This window comes from Rousettus aegyptiacus, unplaced genomic scaffold (genome assembly GCF_014176215.1).
Source record: "Rousettus aegyptiacus isolate mRouAeg1 unplaced genomic scaffold, mRouAeg1.p scaffold_m13_p_11, whole genome shotgun sequence".
In the NCBI taxonomy this organism is placed as follows: Eukaryota; Metazoa; Chordata; class Mammalia; order Chiroptera; family Pteropodidae; genus Rousettus; species Rousettus aegyptiacus.
The window spans coordinates 22,853,788-22,873,953 of NW_023416286.1; the positions used below are offsets into that span (position 1 = coordinate 22,853,788).

General features: G+C 32.3%; 1 pseudogene; it reads right to left on the minus strand.

Moving 5' to 3' along the window:
• Positions 1-306: 306 nt before the first annotated feature.
• LOC118609902 lies at positions 307-425 on the minus strand (annotated as a pseudogene).
• Between the last annotated feature and the right edge of the window lie 19,741 nt (positions 426-20,166).

Genomic DNA, 20,166 nt, shown 5'->3' on the forward strand with positions numbered 1-20,166 from the left:
AAAAACTTAAAAAGAACAGATATATATATTTCTCTAATAATTTATTTTAGGCATAGTTGCATATAAACATCGATAAAATAAGACCTAAAATTTGTCAAAACCTTAGGCAAAAAACTCAAAAATTGTCTCGTTTTTTGTTTTGTATTTTATTTTATTTTATTTTATTTTATTTTATTTTATTTTATTTTAATTTAATTTAATTTTACTTTATTTTATTTTATTTTATTTTAAAGTGAGGCAACCCTTGGTTGACCTCACAGATTGCAAGGACCTTGTCAGTTTACAATCTCTTATTTTTTATTTTTACACTTACAGTACCTGGTCTTCTTAGGTGGTCTCCCACCCAAGTACCAACCAGTCCCGACCCTGCTTAGCTTCTGAGATCACATGGGATCGGGCTTGTTCAGGGTGGCATGGTGGTAGACAAAGATTGTCTAATTTCTAGTCCAGGATTTGACCCACAACAACAACCCTCCTGGTCAATCTCTCTCTAGCAAACAGTGCTAGAACCTTCCTTCTTCTATATGAATTTTGAAGCTTTCACTCACTAGATGCCAAGTATAGATTGAAAGATATCTGAGAGAAATGGACATGAGGAATAGAGAATATCTTTTCTGAAGGCAAAAGGGGGAGTTAAAGGAAAGAACATAAGGGCAAGAATCAGACGGATTATGCAAAGGAACTGGTTCAAGAAAAGAAAACCAGATGAAAAGTAATGTTAGTAAATCATTTCATTAAGATAACTAAAAGAGTTTTCTTGAGAATTTATAACAAAATAGAAAGAACTTTCTTACGTTGTACCTACTATCATTGAGAAGGTAGAGTTAGAATGTGCGGTAGGGAAAGAGCCCATTTAGTCAACCAAGTGTTTTTGGACAGTTTGTGTCCCACTGAAGCTGTTTTGTATGTTCCATTCTGTTATTTCCCATAGTATCTTATATTTTATAATTGCTAAAACCTCAGATTATTAGTTACTGAGATATCATCAGTTAAGTTCTGAATGAAGTTCTGCTTTACTCCAATATGGCCGGCAAAACCTAATACCTGTTCTCATCTTCCAGTAAATTAGGAGGTGTGCTCTTTATGGGGCCTTGATTCTAGCACAGTCTTGAGTTTTCTCTGCTTCCTGCTATTGCACTCCTCCCAGTTTCGTTTTGTTTTTTTGTTTGTTTGTTTGTTTTGTTTTGTTTTATTTTGTGATAATAAAATTGAATATTCTCTTTCTTATGGCTGGAGAGGAGATTTGACATTACTGGAAGTGTAAAGAAGATTCTTCATATGTAAAAACACGGATGATACTATAGTTCCTGAGATGCAGCAGCATAGGGTTTTTAATGTTTAATTACTTCAGACCAACAAACTCGTAGACTGTATTGTGTAGGTGAAGATGCTACATGAGCTAAAGTCTTGGCTCATTCATGCTGGTTTTGACAGACGTAGAGAAATTAACCACAAATTACGTTTTGTTCTTTATAGAGTTAGAACAGATCACATGCACATTTAGATAAATAAAAGTTGTCTTTTTACCAATAAACTTAGGTCATCCAGTAATAGTAATATTTTATTTTATTTTATAGCCTTCCTCTATACTGCCTAGAATTGTTTTTGAATCCATCAAAAAGTTTTACCTATATCCTGGGTACTTTAAAATTACTTTTGCCAAATAATAAGTGAACACAAGAAATAGATCTTTTTTAAAAAATCTATTATGACATCACACAATGTTTTACACATCTATACTTTTCTTAACTTCCTAGAATATTCAGAATACTGTTAAGACATTTGATGTTTACGAAAGAAAACAAATCAAAAACAAATGTGTCTATTATATTTTCGATAATCTTTCCTTCCTACTGGGGCTCCTATCTTCAATAGAAATAATGGAATTGTTATACAGAGAGAAAGGAACAAACAGCGAGGAAGTCAGGATGCTCAAAGGGCAAGTTTTCCAGAAATAATCAACTTTGAGAATCAGTAAAATTCTTACTGATGTATCTAAAAAGACAAAACTACTTGCCTGCAAGCACTATTATTCCTTACCACGTTTATAAATACTTTTTAAAAATTGTTTTGTTAAAAGTTGGTAAAATTGGTTTTATATGTACAAGCAAAGAAACAAAATAAGAATCCAATAATTGATAAGATTATTGGATTCTTATTTTCTTCATAACTGGAAACAGAAAATGGGAAGATTTCATCTGAATTTAGTTATGGTCCATTGCTTTTATTGCTTGAATTCAAAAGCTTCTAAGAACATTTGCAGATATTGTTAATTGTTTGGTTAATCATGGGTTTTTTTTTTTTTGCCTGTATAACTGGTGATTTAACAGAGGAATCCCAAATCTTTATGTACAAAGAAGAAAGGGTTCTGTTATTTTTCAGTTGCTACTTTCAAATGCACACTGTTGATACTCTCTTCACTGCTGAGAAAGTTGGTCTGTTCACAGCATATAGTTTCATTCCTGTAATTATTCCATCATTTTAAATTTCTCTGCTTGAATTTTAGAAATCGCATATTATATTTAAAGCTCTAACCATTTCTCTTGTGCAGGCTGGACCTATGGCTCTCGGGGCCTGAAGCAGTAAGAGGGCCATGGTCTGAGGGGACTGAACGAGAGGAAGAGGGCCACACACCTGTGGCCAAAATATCGGTTATAGGGGCAATTTTACTTGATCACAATTAGAGTTACTAATTGACCTGCACTACAGGCAGGAATTTTATGTACACTTTTTGGGGAGAACGCATATGGAATCAGAAGGAATCATACTCTTTGTTACCAATAGAAACCCAGAGATGCAGATTTGGAACTTAATTTTTTATCCCTTTTCATCTGGAATGAAAGTTTTGCTTGTTCTAATATATATTCCATTTATTCTATCTTACAAGCTACTAAATTACTTTTTATATGTACCATTTGTCATGAATCTTATCTATGTTCACATGCTAGTTATTTATTTACCTACTTAGTATATTTAACAATTTGTATCTATCTTGGTTTCTTTTCCAGTTGTTCTTCCATAATTGCATTTTCTCAAATAACATAGAAAATTCACATTGGTCATATGGGGCAAAAAAAAAAAAAAGAGGACTGGCGCTAATTACAATTTAATATCATTGTGTCTAAAGTATTGCATTAGGCACATTGCATATGCTAGCTCAGTTCTTTCTCACCAGAAGGGAAATATTCCCATGGTATTGATGAAGTTTAATGCTCAGAGAAGGTAGTTAATTTGTTCAATGTTATGTAGCTGTCATATTCTGGAGTCTGGATGTGATCAAAACCTCTCTGGCATTAAAGTCCATACAAGCCACTGCCTGAAGGAAGCATTAGTCATTAGTTGGGATTTTTTTGTTGTTGTTGTTCAGAATATAACACAGTGCTGCTCCAGCTCCAGGTCCTATTCACAATATTTCATATATTTCTAATTGCTTTATTACATTCAGTGGGTAAAGTAAATAAATAACTCTGTCTCTGTCACTTCATAAGGGTATACTTAACTACATGCATCGTATTAAATATATTCCTAGGTATTTAGTTTTTTGTGATTACTCTTGCAATAGGTACTCTATATTTTTAGCTCTTAGTTTCTGGTCGATCCATAATGTTTTAATAGGAAATTAGAAATGTGAATCTCCAACACTTTTATCATCTTCTGAGAAACTCTCATGTGAATATATTTTGAATTTGAATTCTAATTAGTTGCAAATAGTAAGTGATTCAAGTGGTAAAGACTTCATTTACTTCTAAGTATTATATTCTATTATATACTATAAGCTAATTACTGTACATTTAAATTAGAGAATTTGACTTAAATCTTTTAAGGCATTATTTGGTAAAGTGTTTCTCCCATGATTATACTTACCATTATCAGAATATAATGGCAGTTTACAACTGTATCATTGGAATTACAACTTTAGCTATAATTTACTCTTGTGCTCCTTTACAATGAAATGTGAAACCAAAAATAAAATTCTTTACACACTGTTTTTACTATTTTATCAGGCATTGGCACTAATTACAATTGATTTCATATAGGAATCACATAAATTCTCAACAAAATAGATAATATATATACTTCAATAATAAGGATCAATAAAATGTAAGAATGATAAAATTTGAGTTTATTACATTGGAAATGGAAAATGAGTCAGTAAATATTTTTATTTGTTTATGAAAAAGGGAATTTTGATGTATTGATAGTTTTTCTCATAGTATTCTTTCAATATAGCCATGCTGGGAAAAAAACCAGGGAACTTAAGTACCCATCATTGGCTCTGTTAATACATAACTTAGTCATTGAGGTACATTGTGATCCAGATTCTTCCAGGACCTCAGCTGTAACTTGGGAGTAAATTAGTCAATTAGAGACGTTGGTGCAGAGTTTATGAAGTGATGATTATATGCTTGAAAAAATCAAGCTCAATTGCTAATCTATAAAACATTTTGAAGCAAGTGGAGTCTAATTTTCTATGCATGTACATATAACTTAGCAAAAAAATATTTTTGCATCTTTTAAATATTTCACAGTTTTTCTTTAAGATAGATGCTAAACTATCTATAGTAAATTAAATTGTGAAATTATATATAATATAAAAATGGATCCTCATACTTCAGTTTCATGCAGCTATTTCTGAGACAGTACAAATTAGAGCATCCTAAGTGCACTTTACACTTACAGATTTGATTATTCTTAAATGCTTGGAAAACTATTGGCTGAGTTAAATGCATTTTCTAGCATAATGGTTTAAAAGAAAATGAGAATGGCACTTGATTAATTGGTGTTAACCTAATGGTGAAAGGCGTTTATAATTTTATAACATTGAGAACACTTCAAATAGTTCATGAGGACCAGAGATCTTATCCTGTGGAAGAAGTTAAGAATCTATTAATAGTAGATTGCCTTCTCTTCATAATTGTTCAGAGACAAAGCAAGAAATCTGATAGAATATGTAATTTTTTATATTCAGGGTCTTAATTTCAAAGAAAATACCTAGCTTCAAGGGAATCACAAAGCAGAAATCATTGAAAATTATTTTGCACAACTTCATGTGTTCAGTTTCCCAATTCTCATTTTTTATATACTTAAATCATTTATAGTTAAATCATTTAAAAATAGTTCCAAGTAAATTTATCTAAATAAAATCAAACACTCGTGCTTTTGGTAAGTGATGGAAAGCGATTCCAATTACACAGAATGACTGCATTAGTTAGTTTAACCAAAAAACTGTAATTTGCCAATTGGTTTTCAACACAATTCAGTTGTACAGCCTGTAAATATAACCATTTGATATTCATATAGTAAATAGATGAACTGGCTTTCATAAAGAGAATAAATTTGGTTCTGTTATAGATTAACTCAGAAGAAAAAAAAAAAACCCTAATACATCTTTGCTCTGTTTTCTTTCTCTACTTTTCACAGCTTTGAAACATGTCTTGTTATTCCACTTTTTAGTATAGAGACAATTTTCAAGTAAATATACAACCAGTTGGTGTTTAGAATTTAATTTCTACTGTTCTTTCCATCTTCGTACCCTCTTGTTAACCTTTTGATTACAGGACATGCATTAATATTTGATTTTTCTTTGTCTTAGCCTATTGTGACCTAATTAGTATTCTTGACAGTTAAAATCTTTATAATATCAATATTACTTCCTCTGTTATGAATTTCGAGAATATATATTTTGGTTCTCAAAGACAAGAATATTATTTGTCATCAGAATGTTTCAACTTAAAGGTCTATTTTGGTGAAGGGCTAGGACCACAAAAACAGAAAACTAGGAATTAAAATCAATTCATTAATATATTGATGTAACTATATTAAACATTTACCGAAAAAATCTGAAATAATTATGCATGGGGTAAGGAAAAATAAGAATACTAAAAGCAAAAACATAATTAATGAGGAAATATGTCTGCCCTCTTTCTGTGTGTTTTAACTATTGCATTGATATGATTGATCCAAAGCACAATTTCATAAAAATTGCCATTGATGTCACCTCGAGATTTATAGAATATAATGACTCCCTTATTTCTTATTTTATGAAGTATCACTTGTTTAGGAGGAATCAAAAAGATTGTTGAAGGAGGAAATACATAGATTTTTAGTCTATGAAAGGAACTTATTCATCATTTCTTTCACATCTGTTATCACAAATAATTTGCTATGCAAGTTTTCCAAATGATATTAAACTAAGAGGAAATTTCCTTGATGAATCAAAGAAATAGCCTGACCTTCCCTGAGTTACACAGGTTTTGCCTGCCAATTTAGACTGAAGCTTTTTACTCATCTGAGTTACCAGCCCGAGTTCACATTTCTCAGATATATCTTTGATCAGCCACTTAGTTGCCTGTATACTTCTTAGACAAAGGTGACTTTATGCAAGAAAACTTTTATTAAGTATGTTTTTTTCATTTTAAAAAAATAACAGATTTTTCAAGAGCTATATTTCCAGTTTATTTCTTTTTATTAAAACCAAGGAAATTAGAAATTTGTTTTAATAAAAATTGAAAATTAACTAGTGAATGAGAAGGAAAGTCGGGAGTAAATATAATCTTGCTGCCAGAGAATTCGTAATAATAGCTTTCAAGGATTTAAATAGCCCATCCTTTAAAACTAAAGGAGGAAAGCAATACGGGGATATGAATATCTATCCTACGTCCATTCATAACAATTATTATGGTTTGGGAGAAAGCATGAAAAAGATATTTTGACAAGGTTACTGTTTTGGATAGAGTAAAGGAGCACATTTTCTGAGAATGTAGAAGGCGATGATGGATCTGAGGAGACCATACATAGCTGATTGATATTTCAATGAATATTAGTAAGAAATCTTTTTAAAATAAAAAATAAACTGTCTACTTTCTACTTTCTATATATTAAAGCATTCATAAACTTTTACATATTTTATTATTAAAGAAAAAATAACAAATATAATAAATCATATAGGTATATGTATATTTTTTCTATGTATGATCTCCATTCCCTGTAGAATTGATAGAAAAATGGATTCCACCACAAAAAAATTAAAACACCTCACTGTTTAAATATTTTTAAGCACTATAAGAGCATTTAATATACTGTGCACATAATTTTTAAAATGGATACAGAAAAGAATCTGAAACTTCATGAACCAAAACATTAAAAGAAATTACTCAGGATGGGAGTTTATAGATGATTTCTCTCTCTTTCTCTAATAATTCTATAATGAAAGTACACTGGCATAAACCTAATCATATTCTTAGTGTATTTAATTAAACACATACTAGTACTCATAAGCCTGACTATGAGAATGAACACAAAGTCCATACCTTTAAGAATTTGATGGGCACAGGAACAAACAGGTTGATCTTTGGGAATTTCCCCAGGTGGGTAGATCTAGAAAACAATCTGAAAATTCCTTTGATAAAATTTTATTAATAGTGATGAAAACATGACTAACATAGAAATTAAGAGCATTGCAGTTTCTCTCTAAAGTTTTGAGTTCAAATATAAACTTAAGTTTACTAAAACACACAGAAATATTCATCCATGATGTTACTTATGTCCTTTGCAAGAAAAAAATAAAGTTATCAAGAGTTTTTTATGTAGTAATGGGCCTTGGTTAAAAATAAATTCTTTTGTCAAAAAGAGAAAAAAGAAACTAACCTGGAATACATGTATTTTTAAATATAATTTTTCTTTTCACATAAATGTTTATTGTCAATAATTAGAAAAATTTAAAAACCAAAGAAAAAATTACCATTTTAGCCCACTAAACAAAAATGATAGAGTATGATAAAATACTTTGCATTTTTCTCTATGAATATATATGTATTTGAAAACTTGTGTTTTAATCAAAAATATCATAATGCTTAACAGATTTTTAATTAGTTTTATTCTTTTAAAATATATTTCAGCTTGAAAGATATTTTTAAATTATTTTTATTACTTTTTTAATATAAATTAATAAATTAGCCCATCAGAAGTACTTAGCCTATTCTTATTTGTTAAATATTTGGTTCCTGATGATTTCTATTTAATAACACCATGTTATAAATCTCATTTTAATAAAATCTTTGCATCCATTTTTATATGGAAAACTCCAAAAAGTGGAACTACTGGCTCAAGGAGAAAATAAATATTGAGGCTTTTCGAATTTGCATTTTTTAAGGCAGAGGTGAGAGACTGTGGATTGGAATAGATGACTTACACTTAGATCAGAAACAAGATCATGCTACCTTGTCTTTACTCGGAAAAGTAAAAGATTGAGTGGTTAAAAGATAATCTGTGTCTTAAAAGACAAGAAGGTTGTCAGTTGTTGTATACAAGCAAAGAAGCAATTCTAGTTCTTGAAATAATAGAGTTAGATCAAACAAGAAAAAATTTAATAGAAAAATATGAAAGACATTCTAATACATGATAGAGAAAGAAATAGTCATCAGATATTTGTACCTGACATGAACAGCAGAACATGCCCAAGGAGATTAAATATTGTCAAGGTAGATAGACTTCAACCGAAAGGAAAATAATCTGGACTTAAAAATAAATTAATTAAAAAATTATTATCTATAATTATTAGTTATTGTATCAAACCTTTCATTTTTTTTCATTCTTTGCTATGCAGAGCCACTTTAGAAATGAATTACATATCCACAATTATACCACATTCATGAGAATATGAGTAAGATTTAAAAAATAGATCTTTGATAATCACAAAATTCCCATTTACAAAATATCATATTTCTTGAAAAATGTGAAGCCTTTTTAAGTCCTATTAAAGAAAACTCTTCCATTAAGAACTTTTAATTAGTTTTGAAAGCAAAATTTTTGTTCCTTGGTTAAAAAAAAAAGAAAAAGAAAAAAAGGGCTTGCATTATCTTTGTTTTAGTCACAAATCCTTTATCTAATATGTTGCTCTTGTCCAGGGCTCATTAATTCTATTGTTCTCCTTGTTGTTAACGCTCATTACTTTGCTCATTTGAAATCAGAACGGGTTAGAAAGGTTGAAAACTTTTTTTTTTTAATATGTGTCCTGAAAACAAACAGCCTAGGAGATAAAGCTGAACACCTGAGCATTTGATGTATTACATCTCAGTAGTATCTGACAACCCTTACTCCCTGGCGATGCAATTTTTTTCTAATAATTTAGTCTGAGTCTATTAAAAGACGATTACAGATAATGCATACAGGCAAGTGGTGAAGGATGCCCAGAACGGCTATTGTAGAGAGGTTATCAAAACAAATTCACCAAAAGGATTTTTGCATTGATTTTTTAAAAATTATTTCAAAAACAGACAGTTACACAGATTTTAAAGGACTAAATATAATGGAAAAGATGGAAAGAATTTCCCCTTTTCTACTTTATATAATACATTTTTTAAAACCATAAAGTAAATATTTTAATAGCTATTTATTGCATTGTTTATTATAACTAAATGCTTATTTTTTATTGCTGTGTGCAGTTTTGAAAAATTAATATATTTGAGGATACTGGTATGATTTTATAGCTGTCCTTCTGACCCCTAGTTTTGGACATTTCATGATTGACTGCTGAAGTAAGGGGCAAGATCACAGCAGCAGCCATTGTCGATGGTTTAGACTGTCATGTCACAATATTCTAAACAAAATAAGCCTCTTGGGATATACTAAATATAATTAGTTGAAATTATTATCATATTTATTTAGTAACCTACTCAGCACTCTAAAGAATTTCAAATAGTAATACTAATAATCACATCAAACAACAGTGACAGTACATGAGAAATATGCTCATTCTTGAAATCCTTTTTGGTATCTTATTTCATATATGAGTCCGAGGCATTCTCCTATATTTGTTGGCTGGAAAGCTGTAGTATATGGAATCACTGCATATAGCATGCCTAGACACATGTGAAAATGAGATATACCTCTTATTACTTCACTTTCTGCATTTCCCAAAAAGGGGCTGCCTTACTTGGGGTGTTTTTCCAAGTTGCATTTGACTGTTTCTGGAAACAGTTCAGAAAAATCAGAAGCCTCTCTTTCCGACTTATTATAAATTGAATTTGCATCTCAGTCCTATTAGAAGCAAAGATCTTACAATAGTTGGGACATATAATTTTTTTAAAGGATTTTTTAAAGGAACTCTCTGTGTGATAAACAGAACATGCGATATCATTATAAGCAAACTTATGAAAATCAGATGACCTTGCTTACTGCATCCTCTGCACAATCTCTCTAAACGCCCACTTTTTTTTTTTTTTTTTTTTTTTTTTTTTTGCCTTTTTAAAGATGACAGAGAGAGGATCTCTGAGGGACACACACCTTCTGCACATCTAACCAGAGAGTCATCAAACAACTTATCTGTTTGTAAGAGCAGCAACAGGAGAAATAAAAGGAGAATGTGCAATAGTGTAGTAGAGGTATATGCAACTATGACATCAACTAGCTCTGTAATCTGTGGTTAGTCACATAAATTCTATGCATCTCAGTCTGCTTATCTGTCAAATAAAGACGTGGAACAAGAACAGTGATTTTCAGACTCTTTTCAGCATAACCCTTTTTTCCCACAGGAAAACCATAGCTAGAAACCTGGTATATGAAATATAATAGGGGAATTGTTTGGGAGGAAGATGGATTGAAACTGATGGGGCTAGATCTGTGTCCCTGTAGCTTCCATCTTGCCCCCTACTCAAATCTACGAAAGTTTGTGGAAAAGCAGTAGATTAGAGACTCTTCATAAAACTTCGAGAGAGTCCGTATAGTTTGCAGCCTTTTCAAACATATTTAAAGAAGGGGAGCCTAATTTGCATTAGATGAGGACAGTGTTAGGATCATAGATCGGCTTCTTCCACACATCTAGAGATTGATGGCTCTGGCAGAACTCTTTTAGGTTTATGTGAGTAAGACATGAATATGTAAATTCTGTGGGACGTAAAAGTTTCCTTTCATTTCCCTTCCTGCTATTCTGTAGTAAGTCTGGCTTAGTCCTGCCAAGCAAAGTCTTTTTCTGATTTCACAGATCGCACAACCTATTGTCTGGTCATCCTTCCAAATGAGAGAAAACTGCATTTGTGGACCATATAATAAAATGGAATTTGTAGTTTAGCAAAAACTTTTAACCATAACACAGATTATAATCAGATGGCCACTTGAATATAGGAGAGTCAATAATAATTTAAAATGGCATTTGGAAATTCAAAGTAATGTGGTTAGAGGTATAACATGTCTTCAAAGTACTCATTTGGAAGTTCATTTAATCTATAATTATCTTAGATAGGAGGGCCATAAAACAACATCACCACCAAGCTGAGAGTAGCTTCCTTGAGCAATTTGAGAAAATTGAGTAATTAGTTCTTTTAACTCACCTTAGCCTAAAGTGTCCCTATGATCCTTTATTGTTTATTGCAATAACGTGTTACTTATATTGGATTTATGAGTCAGAGTACTCATATTGACAAACTTCAAATACAATAACCGAGGAATATACTTTAGTAAAGATTCCATCTCAAGAGAGAACTATCATTAGCAATTGGAGGACATGTATCAAGCTCTCCTTTGTACTTTACATACAAGTTTGTACTTTTACATACAAAGTTTGCTTCCTCTTTTCTTTACAAAAATGAGAGGATACTTTGCATACTCTTACATAACCTTTTTTTAAAACTTAAGTTTTAGAGATCTGTCTATATCTGAACTTACATATCTACAAAATGTTTTTTTATGGCTACATTATATGAGAGTGATTTTTTTAAAAAATAAGTAATGCTAACATGAGTTTTCTTTGTACATACTTCTTAAACACACATTAAAGAATCTTCTAGGTGTTAGCCTGAGATATGCCCAGCTTCATTTTAACTACGCTGTCCTTGACAAAGGTATCTCCAACTTGGAGTCTTCCCAAATGGATGTGAGCCTCCAATTAGCTGCTCTGATAGGCAAAACATATTTCATTATAGCTCTAATTTGTATTTCCCTGAGTCAAAGGGAAGGCAATAACTTTTTCATATGTTTAATGAACATTTTGTTTTTTCTCGATCGCCAAATTTTCTATTGGATTGTTTGCTCTTTTTCTTTTTTTTTTTATTTCCTTGTAAGAGCCTTTATGTTCAATGTTTTGCAAAAATACTCTCAATATGTTACTTATCAATTAACTTTATGGTGCTTTTTATCATTAAGAAAGTCTTCCTTTAGAATATATTTTATCTAGTCAAATGCATCAATCTTTTCCTTTAAGACTTCAAAATTTTTTTGCTGTCATAAGAAAACTTTTCCTTGGTTAAATTTTTTTAAAAAAAGAAAAACAATGTCCAATAACTTCTAATAACTTCTAATGCTTTATCTTTTTTTTTTTTTTTTTTTTTTTTTTTTTTTTTTTTTTTTTTTTTTTACGGTGGGATGCTTCTGCTCTATTCTAGATACGTCCTTTGAGGTAGAAGGATCTCATTTAGCAGAGTATACCTACCATCTCTCTACTCGCTAGCTCTCTTGTTACTAGGGGAAGAAAAGGAATTATCTTTATTGGTGAGTTTGGGAGAAACACTGAACATGTATTATACAGTTATATAGCAAGCCTACAATCTGATCTCCTCCATACTGCAAGTTTCCCAGTTATTACATTGGGCTTGTAAGGGCTGAAATGGGAGAGTGGTAACTATTTTTTGGAGGGATAGATTAAATTTAGTTAAATATTATCTGAGACACAAGGCCAAGTCCTTTGATAAAAAGATAGGAAAGAAAATGTTGAAAAGCAAAATTCCTGAGGCAAGTATAAGTTGGAAAAAGTCTTTTTTTTTTAATTTTTTTCTTTTTAATGTAGATATTTCAGACATTGGTGAGAAGAATATTATTTGCTAGTATTAAATTGCAGTTTACCTTTAAATGGTCAGCAGCAGACCTAGGTAGAGAATTCAATCTGCATTCTATAAGAGAAAACTGTGAAGATGACTGAATTTATGACATTTTAAAAAAAATCAAGGGTTGGAAATAAAAATGCCCCCAGGAACTTCTTGATTACCTTCAGGATGATGTAGTTACTATAAGTGCTCGTGCAAGATAATTTCATGAAATTAAGACTCTAAGGTGGGTGTATCAATAGAAAGATTTTTAAAGAGTCAGGAATTACAAAGCATATTGAGTTCAGATCTGATTTTGATATCAGTCTGGTGGGAAAATACTCCTGGGGTAGGATTATGACTCAAAAAGATGAAAATAAATCAGACTTATTTGAATAAAGTTTATATGCTTTTGGCAGACTCAAAACTAATATGTTAGTTAGAGAAAAAAAAGAATGTCTAGGACAGAAAGCAAAGGGAGAGCAAAAAGAGAAAAGGCAAACAGCAAATTCTTCTTATCAAGAGGGAGGGAAACTGGCTGATAAAGATAATGGCCTTGGTTGAAAGATGCTGAACTCTGTACCACTACATAAACACATTTTCCCAACATTCCAAATAAACACTAGGGTTCCAGAAGTATGGGGCTTTAGAAGGACACTGAAATTAAGAGGTTTACACAATTCAAAGGGGAGAGAATTTTACCTCAAATAAGACCAGTGGAACAGAGCTGTCACCAATGAGAGTTGTAAAATTTTGTAATAGGGCAGCAATGTCCCAAATGCCACTCTCTGTAAATTACATTTACATAGGAGAATTTTTATCTCCCAAATATTATAGAAATGGTACTATAAATTTCTGAAGTACTATTTTCCCAATTCGGTTACACAAATTTGATCAGACAGTTGGTATAAACTGAAGAGCATCCATGCAAGTTTACAAATAGGCACATTTTATCTGCTGATTTAGAAATTACTAAATTTCAACTATGCTGTTTGGAAATAGTCTTATTATTAAGTATCGGATCGTGGAAACAAACACTTGCCTGCAATAACTCATCTAGTTCCTGGAGATTGGTGAGTGTATTTGTCAGCTATGGTCATAATAAAACAGAATAACAAATAATAGCCTAACAGTGGCTTCAAAAACAAAGGTTTGTTTTTCTACCACAAATTTGTGGTTCAGTGGCAACCTGGCTCAGCTCAGATTCAGGCCTCAGAGTGCTGCCTGTTAGGTTAAGGTCTGCTCCAAGTGTCTCATGTCTCAGGGTCCGGGCTAAAGGAGCGAGAGCTACCTAGGGAATGCCCTTCGTAAGGCAGAGGATAACCAGAACCATGAAATGCGTTCTAAAGTCTTATCTCATCCCAGTATGCTGCTACTTCCACCAGCATTGCTCTGAACGAAGCAATTCACATAGTGAAACCCAGAGTCAATGGGATTGGATGATACAGTCTCTACAAGGACATGTCAGGGGCAGAAAGAGGTAGAATAGTGGACAATTGATAACTTATCACTGTAGATGGATGTTAGGTGCTGTGATAACTTTGTGTTTTCTATTATATTTTTCAGATCTTTAAAATAGAAGGAAACTGGAGACTAAACATTGCACTAATAATACTTTTGCATCCATTCTACTGAGAGATAGTCCAATTGAAGCTACAGCAACAATAAGAAAAAAACTCAAAATATTCAAAACCTAAGCTAAATTGATTCAGATATTGAGAATTCCTCTGCCTTAGAATGAACCAAATGATAAAGGGAATAAATTTTTGAACTTTACTTTCTCAGAAGTTTAACTTATAAGGGCTAATATTGGAATTAAATTTGAGTATATTTAACCTTGATTTCTTTGGATTTTAAATTTTAGAAACAGCACAAATCTGCTAAAAACTGCTGATGCTTTTTTCTTTTTAATTTCATGTTGTTTCTGTCAAATATATCATAAACTGGGATGTTTTAAAATAAACTTAAGAGTTTTTAATGGAATTATTTTATTTATATAATTTTAGGTATTATATGAGATTCGATATAACACTATATGAGATTGCTGATATGATTAGACCTACTCTTTCCTATGTGTTAGTCCTTTCCTAATCTTTCTTGATTGATTTATCTTTCTTTTTTTGATCTTTTTATCCTCTAGTGCCTTGATAATTCTTTGTTTTTGCACATTTTACAATGCTCGTTTAATAGGAAATAAGATTCTATACTCTTTGAATATTTTCTTTCTCCATCTTGAAAGCATTGCTTTTTATGGACAGAGTTTCTATGAAAAATAACATCACAGGGTGATCTGATCATAAATTTCTAACTGGGCAGGTGAAGGTGGATAGTCATGCCCCAGGCTTATAACCTCTTTAGTAAAAGGCTTTTCTTTGCCTTAAGCAAGTCCTGTTCATTGTTTTCATGAAAGGGTTAACACACCTTTGAAATGTCTCTTTTCAGACCCCTCCTTTTAAAGCATGACTACCCTCCAGAGAGCACTTATTCTTATTGACCACCCTATAATCCAACCCCTGCCTTGCTTTCTCTTGTTCTAGGAAGCATTTTTTTTATTCTCTACTTGGATCAATAAATTGTTATCAAAAATTCTTCACAGGTTAGGATGATTTTACGTGAATACAAGTTTGTAATTCTTTTTTGGTTTTCATTCTTTTTTTTTTTTAATTTTTTAAGGAGCTTATTTTCTCTGCTTCTAAGACCTTGTTTTAAGGTCTGAAAGTTGTTAACGTCTTCTTATCTTAGAAATCCTATGTTTCACTATAATTTGTCTGGTGTGGACCATCTTTTTCCTAGCCTTTTCAGTTCTGTGTATGCCCTCTTTGTTGTGGTGCAATCCAATCTAAGACCCACAGAGCCAATTGAGATAAATTGTGAGCCTGTATTAGCTGGCCAGCGACTGACTCGCTACCATGCAGGGTTAGAGGATATCAGCCTCGAGTTTCCATTAGCTGGCCGGCAACTGACTCTCTACCACACAGGGTCAGAGGATATCAGCCCCGAGCTTCCATTGAGCTTCCATTAGCCAGCCGGTGACTGACTCTTTACCAGGCAGGGTTAGAGGAGATTAGTCCTGAGCTTCCATTAGCCGGCTGGCGACTGACTTTCTACCAGGCAGGGTCAGAGTTCAGCCCTTGAGCTTTCAGAAGAGGTAGCATATAAAGCTTACAACCACATCAAACAAGCAAGCAGGTTTACTGAAGCAGAAGTTGTCCATTAGCATATTTTTGCACAGGTCATCTCCTAGAACTACACCTTGGTTAATATTAGCATAAGTTGGCCATTAGCATATCTTTGCACAGGATATCTTCTAGAACTATACCCTGGTTAAATAGTAAACAAGCAAGTAGATTATAGAAGCAGAAGTTGGCCATTTGAAAATTTTCCACCCTTAATACTCAATCTGGAGACTGGATTTCTTCCCCTTAGATTAATATCCACACTATTTTTACTTTTTATTTATTTATTTTTTATTCTTGGTTCTGTGTAGATAAATATCTTAGCTAAGTATTCCAGTTTAAGAAGCTGCCCCTTGGTAATTCAACCAACCTATTAAGTTTATTTTCTCGAATGAATGTGAGTAGGTCTGACTTTCTCTGGAACTTATTTTGCTTCAACGTTAAAATGGTTAAATGTTTTATGAGCTCATTTTCATGCATGAGAAACTTCGTGTTTTTGATTGAGAATGAAAGTTCTACTCTCAGCAGGGTGTAAAATGTGCTGTCAGCCAGCTGAGACAGTCCCTTGTCTTCTCCATGTAAGATTTTCCCATTCTCTTTCTTTCAGGAAGTCTCTGTCTTCTTGAGTGAAATACAGATAATCCCTTTTTGATTCTCTGGACTTCAGGTCTGAAAACAGTAATTAACCCTAGGGAAAGACATCACCACTGTCAACTGTGTAATGCAAACTGTAGCTGGGAATAAGGGACCTGCCCAGAGGCTGTGGGGCAGCTGGAGAAAGTGCTCAAAGGCCTCTCTTGCATCATGCCTATCAATTCTACACTCAAAGTATGTGAATTTTAGATTTATCAATTTCTTGTTTTTTTAAAAAATTTAATCACTATATATGCAACTCTAAACATCAAATTTTTCAGTTATGCTTGTTTTGCATTTTCAAAAGTGATATGCTGTAAGTTGTCTTCTGCATCTGATTTTATCACATAAAATCACATATCTGAGATATATTCAAGGTACTGCATATAGTTCAAATTTGTTTAAATTTGTCTATTGTTCTAGTATATTCCATTCTATTTAATGAGTATACCACCATTTATTCATTTTCCTATTAAAGGATACTCAGTTGTTGCTAGATTTTTGCTCTATATATTGCACTATTTTGAATGTTCTTGTATACATTATCTGGTGCACATATGCTAGAGATTCTCAAAGGTGTCCTAGGTGAGAAATTGTTAGATGTTAGAAAAAATTAACTATAACAGATTAAGTCACTATAACGGATAGGTAACAAAATATAAAAGCTCAAACACAATTTTTTAATGAGAAATTGGGAGCGTAAATTTAGTAGGCATATGGATTTATATGTGAAAATTCAAGAAACCATCCTCCTTCTGTTATGTAGTTCCTCCAACTTCTAATGTCTTACTGTCATCTATATGCATTTTGAGAGGAAGTAGGTTTGTCAAAATTTAAAAGACACAACCTAGATTAGCACACATCACTTGTGCTCACATTCTATTGCCTAGAGTTTAAATGCGTTGCCAAAATTAAGTGCAAGGGAGATAGAAGAGGTAGCCTCTCTCTTTACTCAGGAAGACAAGAATACATGTTTGTGTTCCACTGGTAGTCCTTGTCACCATGTGCTCCTGGGCCACCAAATGTCCATCTGCATTCTTCCCAACTTTAGAGCACACTTGCTCTCCCTTAAAAAAAAAAAAAAAAAAAAAAAAAAGCCAAGCCAGAGTCCAATAGAGACAATGCTCTCAACTCAAAGTTTAAGATTTCTGGTTGTTCGGTCTTTTCCATCAGGTCTGGAAGTGAATCTTTATGGTTTAGCAATCTAATAAAGTAAAAATATCTACCAACATAGAAATGTGCAAAAAACAATGGCATTAATAGCAATAAAATATTTCAGGTAGAGAAGGGAAAATATGAAATAAATAGTTGCAATTGAATCATACCAATGATGGAATACTGTTGGAGAGTTATGGGAAAGACAGTCTTCCCTATCAATGGAGAAGGTAACTTGAATGATGGAAATAGATCATCCATTGCTCTTCCTGGCTCTGACTTCACCTTTTGCATATTCTCTTCTTGTCCATAATCTAATACCACGACATAGCTTGCAGAGGAGAGTATATACTTTTTGGGGAAATGAAAATTTATTGCAGCCTACTTTCAAATGGTGTATATTTGGGATCCAAAGAGTTATATGAAGTATCAATAGTCATAGACATTTTAGGTCAAGCTTGATGTTTCACCAGTAATGTAATTCTCTCAAAAATGGAATAGCTTTCTGGGGAGAAAAAATTGATTACAATAAGATCTATATGCTAGTAATTACATCAAAATCTTTTCTAGACATTGTACTTATTCCTGTTTATTTACTTTTATGTCTACTACTGTATTTCTGCTCTGTCTCTGTGTCTGTCTGTCTCTCCGTCTCTCTCTCTCTCTCTCTCTCTCTCACACACACACACATACACACTAATGAATATCTCGAGTCTGTCTGAAACAATAGTCTTGGGAGAAAATGTAATTGCATTTAGCTTTCCAGCCCTAATGCCCTAGAATTTATGAACTCTTTCCATTGTTTGTTTGTAAAGTAGCTAATTTTTGCCCAAATTCATCTGTTTTATAGTGCCTTGCTATAATCCTCCAGGAACCACTGATACATACTGACATTTAGGTCTATACAAATGCTTTCTCTAGAATTGCAGACTTAGTAAGCATATGGTCTGCTCTTTCCAAGTTATCAAAGGTGACAGTTTTAGAAAACATTTTCTCTGATACAAGACAGGTAAGTGTACAGCTATCCTACCTGTAATGTCTGTGTACTTACTACAAGCTGCCTGACTGCTAAAACATTGCAGCATATTTTGAGTTAGATAGCACAATGTTTTCTATAATAATCTTTGTATTTGTTTGAACAGACTAAACCTCCAAAATAAATAATCTACACACTGATTCAAGTTGAAATAACAGGGATGGGATATATACTCTCATATAAAACAAGTAATAAAAAAAGCAAAAAAAAAAAAATGGAACATTGGCATTGAGAACATTGCTTACTGGGGAAAAAAAACAGGAATTTATGAAGGACAGAAATTAAATGAGGTGACACCTATAAATGCCCATCTTACTTGCTGGAGAGCATGTCCATATCATAAACGGGGAGGATTAGAGCCAGAAATCTAAAGAAGCCAGGATGCTATTGTTCACAGGATAGAATATTGGAGAGGAGAGAAGAGAACTCCTAAAAAGTACCAAGTCCACTCAAGTATTCAGTGAGGACTGATGGATCAACACACACATGAGAAAGCTATTTGAGACTGGAACAGGGGTGGAAACTACCCAAAAGGTTATAGGAAACAGTCCTCATAGATCACACAGAGTCAAGGATAATTCTCAAGGCAAAGTGGAAAATTTTATAACTCAGGAAGTGTCAGTATCTAATACTATAACAGCATTTGAAACTAATATCAGAGTACTAAGCAGGAACTTCCCTCAAAAGGAGATAAAATTTATCACTAAATCAATACTATTCTAGTATTACCTGACAATGTTTAAAAGTGGGACTTGAAAGAATCATACTGAATAAATGTAACTTAACTGCAACCCACAGTAAAGCTCAAAATATTTATAGGAAAACAAAAATACCAAGCACCATCTGGCAACAAAAATTACCGGGTATGAAAGAAAGCAGAAAAATACAATCCATACTGAGGAGAAAAACAAATCATTACAAACTAACTGAGAAATGACATGTGATAGAATTAATAGTTAATAATATTAAAATGGTTATTATCAGTGTAATCTATCAGTTTAAGAAGCTAAAGGAAAAATTGAGCAAGTTGTATACAGACAGGGGAAATATAAAAAATAGCCAAATTTAACTTTTAGAAGTGAAAACTACAATGTCCAAGATTAAAAAAAAAAAAAAACACTGGATGTGTTTAAAAGTAGACTAGATAATGCAGAAGAAAGGATTAGTAAACTTGAACACAAAGGTAAAGAAACTATCCATAAGGAAACGCATTGGGAGAAGTGTATCAAAAACTAAAAACTAAAAACAGACTATTGGTAAACTGTAAAAAAAAGTTTGAAAAATGATGGCTAAATTTTTTATATTTGTGAAAAGTATAAACAAAAGAAACATGAAGGAAACTACACTAAAGCACAGCATAACCAAAAGCTTA